This window comes from Zalophus californianus, chromosome 5 (assembly GCF_009762305.2).
Source record: "Zalophus californianus isolate mZalCal1 chromosome 5, mZalCal1.pri.v2, whole genome shotgun sequence".
Classification (NCBI taxonomy): Eukaryota; Metazoa; Chordata; class Mammalia; order Carnivora; family Otariidae; genus Zalophus; species Zalophus californianus.
In genome coordinates this window covers 48599532-48609539 of record NC_045599.1, presented here as the reverse complement: position 1 = coordinate 48609539, position 10008 = coordinate 48599532, and the positions used below count along the sequence as shown (strand labels likewise).

Sequence of the window (10008 nt, the reverse complement as noted above, 5' to 3'; positions counted from 1 at the left end):
CACAGAAATCAGTGGCATTCCTATACACCAACAACAAGACAGAAGAAAGAAAAATTAAGGAATTGGTCCCATTTACAATTGCACCCAAAACCATGAGATACCTAGGAATAAACCTAACCAAAGAGGCAAAGGATCTGTACTCAGAAAACTTTAGAATACTCATGAAAGAAATTGAGGAAGACACAAAGAAATGGAAAAATGTTCCATGCTCATGGATTAGAAGAACAAATATTGTGAAAATGTCTATGCTACCTAGAGCAATCTATACATTCAATGCAATCCCTTTTAAAATACCGTTGGCATTTTTCAAAGAGCTGGAAGAAACAATCCTAAAATTTGTATTGAATCAGAGAAGACCCTGAATGGCCAAAGGAATGTTGAAAAAGAAAAAGCTGGTCACAATTACACAATTGTGTAATTCTGAACTTCAAGCTCTATTACAAAGCTGTAATCATCAAGAAAGTATGGTACTGGCACAAAAACAGACACATAGATCAATGAAACAGAATGGAGAAACCAAAAATGGACCCTCAACTCTATGTCAACTAATCTTTGACAAAGCAGGAAAGAATATCCAAGGGAAACAAGACAGTCTCTTCAACAAATGGTATTGGGAAATTGGATAGCCACATGCAGAAGAATGAAACTGGACCACTTTCTTACACCACACACAAAAATAGACTCCAAATGGATGAAAGACCTCAATGTGAGACAGGAATCCATCAAAATCCTAGAGGAGAACACAGGCAGCAACCTCTTCGACCTCAGCCGCAGCAACTTCTTCCTAGAAACATCACCAAAGGCAAGGGAAGCAAGAAAAAAAATGAACTATTGGGATTTCACCAAGATAAAATTCTCTTGCGCAGCAAAGGAAACAGTTAACAAAACCAAAAGAGAACTGACAGAATGGGAGAAGATATTTGCAAATGACATATCAGATAAAGGGTAGTATCCAAAATCTATAAAGAACTTATCAAACTCAACACCCAATGAACAAATAATCCAATCAAGAAATGGGCAGAAGACACAAACAAACACTTCTCCAAAGAAGACATAAAATGGTCAACAGACATAGGAAAAAAGGCTCAACATCACTTGGCATCAGGGAAATACAGATCAAAACCACAATGAGATACCACTTCACACTAGTCAGAATGGCTAAAATTAACAAGTCAGGAAATGACAGATGTTGGTAAGGATGTGGAGAAAGTGGAACTCTCTTATAATGCTGGTGGGAATGCAAGCTGGTGTAGCCACTCTGGAAAACAGTATGGAGGTTCCTCAAAAAGTTGAAAATAGAGCTACCCTATGACCCAGCAATTGCACTACTGGGTATTTACCCCAAAGATACAAATGTAGGGATCCTAAGGGGTACATGCACCCCGATGTTTATAGCAGCAATGTCCACAATAGCCAAACTATAGAAAGAGCCCAGAGGTCCATTGACAGATGAATGGATAAAGAAGATGTGGTATATATATATACAATGGAATATTATGCAGCCATCAAAAATTGAAATCTTACCATTTGCAATGACGTGGTTGGAACTATAGGATATTATGCTAAGCAAAATAAGTAATGAGAGAAAGACAATTATCATATGATCTCATTGATATGTGGAATTTAAGAAACAAGGCAGAGGATCATAGGGGAAGAGAGGAAAAAACGAAACAAGACGAAACCAGAGAGGGAGACAAACCATAAGAGACTCTTAATCATAGGAAACAAACTGAGGGTTGCTGGAGGGGAGGAGGGTGGGAGGGATGGGGTGGCTGGGTGATAGACATTGGGGAGGGTATGTGTTGTAATGAGCACTGAAGAATCACAGACCTGTGCCCCTGAAACAAATAATACATTGTATGTTAATTAATTGAATTTAATTAAAAAAGGGAAAAAAGAGAAATCAATGGGGCCTTTTGTGGGGCAGTAAGAACTGGAAGGAATGGGTGGATTTGAGAGACAGCACAGGCGCGGTGAACCAGACATAGTTGCTCACTCAATGATGTGTGTACCAGTGTACAGGCACAGAAAAGAGAGAGGTCTCCAATTGTTCCGTTGTTTCATACCAGGTAGCAAGAGCATTGAACTATTTCTGGCGGAGTAGCTGGTGTGCTGGGAATTGGTGTTGGAAAGGTTAGTTGGATTTGAGGTAAGCATTTACTTTGTAGGTAGACGTAAATAGCAAATAGTTGGGCAAAATGCATCTCTCAACTATCCTTTTTCCTTTTAGTATTTTAATTCTTTTTCTTCAAGCTCTTTTGAAAATGTATAGCTCTCCTGTATCTTGAGGAAAAAAATCTTTAAATTCTGTGGCTTCTGTAAGGAGAAGTCCATTTGTTGTGGTATTGGCCATTTTGGGGGCTACCAAGTACCCCATATTAAGAGTAGGCTAATTTGCCTAAATGTTTTCACGGAAGATTGTCTAGCTGTGGATCCTCTGGGTTGAGTACTTGGAATTGTATGTTGAGGATTATGTAGGAACCTGCATACATCTTTGACCATGTTTAAGAACTGCAGTGTGTTCACATCGGAATGTGAACTACTCTGAGAAAGGATTTGGTTTTAGCCATCGCTTAATTCTTAGCTCCCATAATAGCGTCTGCTATGGTACATAGTGTGCACTGAATAAATACTTTTTTAAATGGTAAAATATGGGAAGTGTGGTACAATCAGTACCAGATAGAATGGCTCTGAATGATGACTTTATAATTTAATCTGCGTTGGTAGTAGTGGTGAGCTAAATTCTAGTGATTCTTGTCCATTGCTTTCTTTTTAATAAACCTTATTTTAAAATGTATTTTATTTCTCTAGGCCTTCTTTGTTTTTGATGATCTTGACAGTTTATTGGAGTACTGGTCAGGTATTTTGTAGAATGTCCTTGAAATCTGTTGCATGGTTTTCTTATGATTAGACTAGGGTTATGAGTTTTTGGAAGGAAGACCATAGAGGTAAAGTGCCATTTTCACATTTTATCATTGTTGCATATTATCCACAGGACTTATCACGGTTGATATTGACCTTTGTTGGGTTTCTCTCCTATAATCTCCACAACACTGCTCTTTCATACTATACTTTTTGGCAGGAAGTCACTGTGTGCAGCCTAAATTTACATGAAAGTGGGGAGGTCTGCTCTACTTCCTTGAGGGTGAAGTAGCTACATAAATTATTTGGAGTAATTTTGCATGAGAGATTAATGTCTTCCTCCTTATTTAAACTTTTGCATCAAAAGTACCATCAACTTGGTGGCTGAACACAGTAGAAGTTTACTCTTTTACAGTTCTGGAGGCTAGAATTCTGCAATCAAGATGTTGGCAGGGTTGGCTCCTTCCAAGGGCTCTGAGGATGAATCTGTTCCATGCCTCTCTCCTAGCTTCTGGTGATGGCTGCCAATCCCTGGTGTTCTTTGGTTTGTACTTATATTATTACAATCCCTGTCTCTTTCTTCACATGGCTTTGTCCCTCTGTGTGTTTCCGTGTCAAAATTTCTCTCTTCTTTTATGGATACCAGTCATTGAATTAGGACTTACCCTAATGACCTCACCTTAATATGATTACATCTTTAAAGACTCTATTTCCAAATAAGGTAACTTTTACAGATCTGAGTGAAATAAGGTAGTATGAGATATGTGGTAATCTATGAGGAAAGTGTTTCAGGCTGAGGAAGTTACAAAATCAAAGATTTTGAGGTAGGGCTGTACTTAGAGGTTTCCATGAACAGCAGGAGGTGACAGTGGCTGGACCACAGGAAGCAGAGGGAAGTTTGGTAGAAGATGAGCTCGGAGAGGTAGCATGGATCAGAGTATACAAAGCTGTGTACACCATGTTGACAATTTTGACTTTTGCCAAATATTCTCAAAGAATGGTTTGGGGATCCTTGCAAGTTTCCATGAGATCCTTTTGAAGGTCCTCAAAGCCAAAACTATTTTAATAACAGTCTTAATAGATGTTATTTGCCTTGTTCACTCTAATTGTCTCCTGTCTGTAGAGTATGAAAAGTTTGTTCATTTGGTTTCAGATATCACATTGCAACTAATTATTAGGAAACTGTCCCTGGTTGAGTTTGGGGGTATATTAAAGGAAAATATCCACCATGATCTGCAAAGTTTATTGAAATACTTTTCTAGTTACCTGTCTGTGAGAGACCAGATTTGCTTCACATACTTCAGCCAAATAATTCTCTTCCAGTAGATTGAATGCAGAAGCAGATATGAGACCCCAGCTATTCCTCTTAAGCTAGACATTAAAGAGATTTGCAGAAATCCACATTATTCACTGACAAATTTTTTTGTTTTGCTTTTGGAAAGAAATTCTTCATAAAAAACACATGTGGGGGGTTTACTGTTATTTAAATGAATTAATAGGTACACATTTTAATTTCTCAATTTTAATTTTAATGTGGTAAATATTGCTAGATATAACCCATATAAAAAAAGCTTTTTTGGGGTCCTCAGTAACTTTTTAAGAGTGAAAGGAGTCTTGAGATTGAAAGTAGAGATTCTCTGATGTAGATTATCTATTGTTGGCAATAATGGTAGGGTCTATTTCTGTTCATCTTTCCATCCCTAGGAACTAGCAATATGTAGCAATTTATAAATTCTTTTGGAATTAATTACTTTGTATATTCTATTCCTATATCAAATGCCTAGCCCAGACCTCTTTTTTTAAAGTTTTAATTTAAATTCCATTTAGTTAAAATACAGTGTAATATTAGTTGCTGGTGTACAATATTGTGATTCAGCACTTCCATTACAACACCCAGTGCTTATCACAAGTACACTTCTTAATCCCCATCACCTACTTCACCCATCCTCCCCCCCACCTCCCCTCCGGTAACCATCAGTTTGTTCTCTATAGTGAAGAGTCTGTTTCTTCATTCACTTATCTATTCTCTCGCTCTCTCTTTTTTTTTTTCCACTTTGCTCATTTGTTTCTTCAATTCCACATATGACTGAAATTGTATAGTTTTTGAATTTCCAACAAGTTGGCAGCTGATGTTGATGGTGCTGGTCTGAGGACATAATTTGGAAACTGCTCATCTGTATTATTTTACTTGAAATACTCATCAATTGCATATGAGTTATATTTCCTCACTGTATAGTTTACTCATATACTTACTCTTGGTGCTTATCTCATTCCTGCCTATGCAAGAGTCATTCCAAATCTTATGGCTTTACTTTCCATTTTAGATTTAACTGTCCTGAGAGTCCTCTGAACTCTTGTATCACTCACTTTTTTTTTTTACTGCCTTGCATAGGGCGTCTGTATTATTTTCAATTTGTTTTTTGTTCATTTTTTAAAAAAGATTTTATTTATTTATTTGAAAGAGAGCGAGCAAACATGAGCAGGGGAGCCCGATGCAGGGCTCCATCCCAGGACCCTGGGATCATGACCTGAGCCAAAAGCAGACTTTTAACCAGCTGAGCCACCCAGGCATCCCGGTTTTTTATTCATTTTTTTAAAAAGTGATGTATTAGACTGAAGTACACAGATCTTAGTGGGAAGCTCCGAGATTTTTTCCAAATGTAATTATCACCCAAACAAAAGTATAAAATGTTTCTAACACCCTACATGACTTCCCCATGCCCTTCCCAAGTACATACCACTATTCTTTCATTTATCATGATGGAGTGTACAAACTGTACCCTGTTGCATATGGCTTCTTTTGCTCAACATTGTTTATTTGGATTCACTTTATTGTTGCATTTGTTAGTAATTTGCTTGTTTTTATTGCTGAGTTGTATTCTAATGTGTGAATATATCATAATTTATTTATCTGCTCTGCTGTTGGAGGACGTTTGGATTATTTCCAGTATTTGCAGGTATGAATTATTACCTTCAACATCCTTATATAATTTTTTAGTGGACAGAAACGCTCATTTCTGTTGGGTGTATGCCCAGGAGTGGAATTTGTGTGCCACATATAGGTATATGTGTAGCTTTAATAGATGCTGCCAAGCATTTTTCCAAAATAGTTTTACCAGCTATATTTTCATGAATGATGCTTGAGAGTTCTAATTTCTCCACATTCTTGCCATTTGGTATTGTCTATTTAGCCTTACCATTGTGGGCTTAATGTGTATTTCCCATTAAATAATTGTATTGGGTATTTTTTTTATTATGTTTATTGGTCAGTTGCATTTGTTATTTAAAGGTTTTTTAACCTATTAAAAATAGGGTTGTCTTTTTTTTTTCTTATTGATAAGTAACAATCCTTAATATATCCTGGATATTATTCCATCTTTGAGTATAAGCTTTGCAGATATATTACCTAGTCAGTGGCTTGCCTTTTTACTCTTTTAATGGTGAACTTTGATCAACACAAGCTCTTAATATAAATGAAGTCCAATTATTCAATATTTTCTTTTATGATTAGTGCTGATTCTGGTTGACTTAAAAGGTCTTTGCTCCAAGGTTATGAAGAGATTGTCCTATGATCTCTTCTAGAAGATGTATTGCTTTGGTTTGTATATTAGATCTGTGATTTACCTTGAATTAACTTTTTTAAGTGGTTGAGGTGGGGAGGTCAGCTTTTTCTCCTCCTGTCATTCATATATGTTTGTAATATTCATATTTATTTTTATTTAGTTGCTCCAGCACCTTTATGAAAAGGACTATCCTTTTCCACACTGAATTGAATTGCTGTCTTTATAATTAATCAAGTGACTATGTGTGTGTGTGTGGGGGGGTGTGTATATGCCAATTATGGGACTGTATTCTTTTCCATTGATTTGAGACTATATTGTCTTAATGACCATAGCTTTATAATGAGTCTTCATACCCAGGAAATTCTGGGACTAGAGTTTTTGTTGTTGTTGTTGAAAAGTTTTAAATAATGGTTTCAATATCTTCAATAGGTACAGGAAAATTCTGGTTTTATATCTCTTCATGTCAATTTTTTTAAGTTGTATTTTTCAAGGAATTGGTCTTTTTTCTAAATTTTTAAATTTATTGTTAGAAATATGTTTATAATGTCTTCCTTTATTTTTTGAAAAACTGTACAATCTATAGAATGTTCTCTTTTTTATTTCTCTTACTGATCATTTGTGGTTTTTCTGGTTTTTTTTTCCTTATTCTTACTAGGGTTTATTGATTTTTCCAATGAGTGAGCTTATAATTTCATAGCTTTTCTCTTTGTTGAATATTTGCTTTTTATTTTATTTTGCTCTTATTAATATTTTTTCTTTCAACTTATTTTGCCTTTCCTAGTACTTCTCGAGGTGGAAGCTTGTTTATATATTTTTCAACATTTCTATTTTTTATCCATTTTGACCTATAAATTATCATCTAAGCGTTGCTTTAGCTACATTCCACAATTTCTTTTTTTATTTAAATTCAAGTTAGTTAGCATACAGTGACCACGAGTTCTAATGTATTGTTTCTTCATTATTACTCACTTCAAAATTCCATTGTGATTTTTTTCTTTGATCTGCAACTCAGGTTTGTGTTTCCTAATTTCTAAACATTTAGAGCTTCTCTAGTTATCTTTTTTTAAGATTTATTTATTTATTTATTTATTTGAGAGAGAGTGCGTGCGAGAGCATGAATGAGCATGAAGGGGGCAGTGAGGGGGTAGAGGGGGAGGGGCAGAAGGAAAGGGAGAAGCAGACTCCCTGCTGAGGAGGGAGCCTGATACAGGGCTCTATCCCAGGACCCTGAGATCATGACCTGAGCTAGAGGTGGATGTTTAACCGACTGAGCCACCCAGGTGCCCCTCGAGTTATCTTTTTATTAATGAATGCTTGTTTAGTTTCCTTATGGTCAGACAGCATACTCTGTATTGTTACACTACTGTGAAATGTTTGATATGTGTTTTATGAGCTAGTATATAGTCTGTTTTGTGACGTGATTCATATCCCCTCAAGCACCAGTGTATTCTATCATTGGGTATAGTATTTGATATGCCAGCATTGTCAAGTTGTGTAATCATATTCTTTAAATATTTTATATCTTTATTGACTTATTTTTTGTTTGCTTGTCCTATCAGATACTGAGAGAGATCTTTAAAATACTTTCAAGTTAGATATAAACATTTGATAGTATATTTGTTTTAGTTGTACAACACAATCATTTGATATTTATATATTTTGCAAAATGATTGCTACACCAAGTCTAGTTAACATTCATCACCATACATAGTTATACATTTTTTTCTTGTGATAAAAACTTTGAAGATATATTCTCTAAGCAACTTTCAAATACACAATATTATTAACTATAGTCCCCATTCTGTATGTAAAATTCCCATGACTTATTTATTTTGTAAATGGGAGTTTGTACTTTTTAAGCCCCTCCATCCATTTTGCCCAGCCCCTGGACCCTACTTTAGGCAATCTGTGTGTGTTCTCTGTATCCATGAACTTGGTTTTGTTTTTTGTCTTTAGATTCCACATGTAAGCGAGATCATACATATCTTTCTTTGTCTGACTTAAGTTCACTCAGTATAATGCTGTCAAGGTCTACCCGTGTTGTCACAAATGGAAGATTTCCTTTTTTATGGCTGAATAATATTCCATTTTGTGTGTATGCATGTATCTGTATATATATATGTGTATATATACATATACGTATATATGTGTTGTGTATATATGTATGTGTGTGTGTGTGTGTGTGTATTTATGTATGCACATATCTCACATTTTCCTTTTTCACCCATTAATGGATGGTTAGATTGCTTCTGTATCTTGACTCTTGTAAATAATGTTGCAGTGAACATGGGGATGCATATATCTTTTTGAGTTAGTGTTTCATTTTCATCAGATAAATATCCAGAACTGGAACTGCTGGATCATATGGTAGTTTTAGTCTTTAAATTTTCGAGGAGCCTTCCCACTCTTTTCCATAGTGGCTGCACCGATTTATATTCTCACCAAACATACACAGTGGTTCCCTTTTCTCCGCATCCCCACCGACACTTGTTCTTTCTTTATTTCTTCTTTTTTTTACTAGTTATTCTGACTGCTGTGAAATGTGACATTGTGATTTTGATATGCATTTCCCTGATGATTAGTGATGCTGAGCAGCTTTTTATGTGTCCTTTGACCATCCATATGTCTTTGTTGGTAAAATGTTTATTCAGATCTTCTGCCCACTATTTAATCAGATTGTTTCTTTTTTGGCTGATTTGTATGAGTTCTTTATATATATTAGATATTAAGCTCTTATCATATGTAGGAATTGCAAATATTTTCTCCCATTTAGTAGGTTGCCTTTTCCTTTGTTGATGGTTTCCTTTGCTGTGCAGAAGCATTTAGTTTGATGGAGTCCCATTTATTTATTTTTGCTTTTGTTGCTTTTCCTTTTGGTATTAAATCTAAAAGACCAATATCAAGGAGCTTGCCACCTACATTTTCTTCTAGCAGTTATATGGTCTTAGGTCTTACATTCAAATCTTTGATCAATTTTGAGTTAATTTTTGACTATGGTGCAAAATAGGGGTCTTGTTTCATTGTTTTACATGTGGCTGACCATTTTTCTCAACACCATTTATTGAAGAGACTGCTCGTGTATTTTTGGCTGCTTTATTGTAGATTAGTTGACCTTATATGTGTGGCTTTATTTTGGGCTCTGTATTCTATTTCACTGATCTTTGTGACTGCTTTTATGTCAACATTACATTGTTTTGATTACTATAGCTTCCTGTATTAGAAAATTTTGGGTTTTTTGCATCTTTTATAGTTCCATGCCAGTTTTAGGATTGCTCTATTTCTGTGAAAAAATGCCATTGGAATTTTGATAGAGATTGCATTGAATCTCTAGATTGTTTGGGCAGTACGGATATTGTAACGGTATTAATTCTTCTAATCCATGAGCATAGAATATTGTTCTATTTGTTTATTTTTTGAATGTTTTATTTAAATTCAATTTAATTAACATGCTGTATTATTAATTTCAGTGGTAGAATTCAGTGACTCATCAGCTGCATATAACACCCAGTGTTCATTACATCACATGCCCTCCTTAATGCCCATCACCCAGTTACCCCATCCCCCCAACCACCATCCCTCCAGC

The 10008-nt window shown here is 35.5% G+C and overlaps 1 long non-coding RNA gene across 2 annotated transcripts in view; it reads left to right on the top strand.

Annotated features, from left to right (window-relative positions):
* Positions 1–2008: 2008 nt before the first annotated feature.
* The window catches only part of LOC113928966, a 59047-nt gene continuing 51047 nt past the window's right edge, over positions 2009–10008 (top strand). The window contains exon 1 of one of the 2 annotated variants that reach the window (XR_003522042.1): positions 2009–2133. This is a non-coding gene — a long non-coding RNA (uncharacterized LOC113928966). Of the gene's footprint in view, positions 2150–10008 lie in introns of both variants that reach the window. The other variant, XR_003522040.1, reaches the window with a different exon arrangement.